Source organism: Crocuta crocuta, unplaced genomic scaffold, assembly GCF_008692635.1.
Source record: "Crocuta crocuta isolate KB4526 unplaced genomic scaffold, BGI_CrCroc_1.0 scaffold175, whole genome shotgun sequence".
Lineage (NCBI taxonomy): Eukaryota > Metazoa > Chordata > Mammalia > Carnivora > Hyaenidae > Crocuta > Crocuta crocuta.
The window spans coordinates 841,465-841,734 of record NW_027530988.1 but is presented as its reverse complement, the minus strand read 5'-3'; the positions used below and the strand labels follow the sequence as shown (position 1 = coordinate 841,734).

At 34.1% G+C, this 270-nt stretch overlaps 1 protein-coding gene across 1 annotated transcript in view; it reads left to right on the top strand.

The window, feature by feature from the left end:
* The window catches only part of SUPT16H (SPT16 homolog, facilitates chromatin remodeling subunit), a 42,352-nt gene that overhangs the window by 24,930 nt on the left and 17,152 nt on the right, over nt 1-270 (top strand). The window lies entirely within an intron of this gene.

Sequence of the window (270 nt, the reverse complement as noted above, 5' to 3'; positions counted from 1 at the left end):
GCTTGGGTGTGTGCTCTCTCAAAATAAACTTTTTTTTTTAAGTGTTAAATGCTAGCTGAACGGAGAGGTGACTTAATACAGCTGGGAATAGAGATTGTCATCCAAATACAGGGAATAATTCAAACTACACTGTTCATCATTTTGTGGCTTGAACCTGGGTAATGATAATATTGGAAACTGTTTCTTTTTTTTACTTTTTTTTAACAACAGCTTTATTGAGCTACAGTTTACATATCATACAATTCACCCACTGAAAGTATATGACCTCAG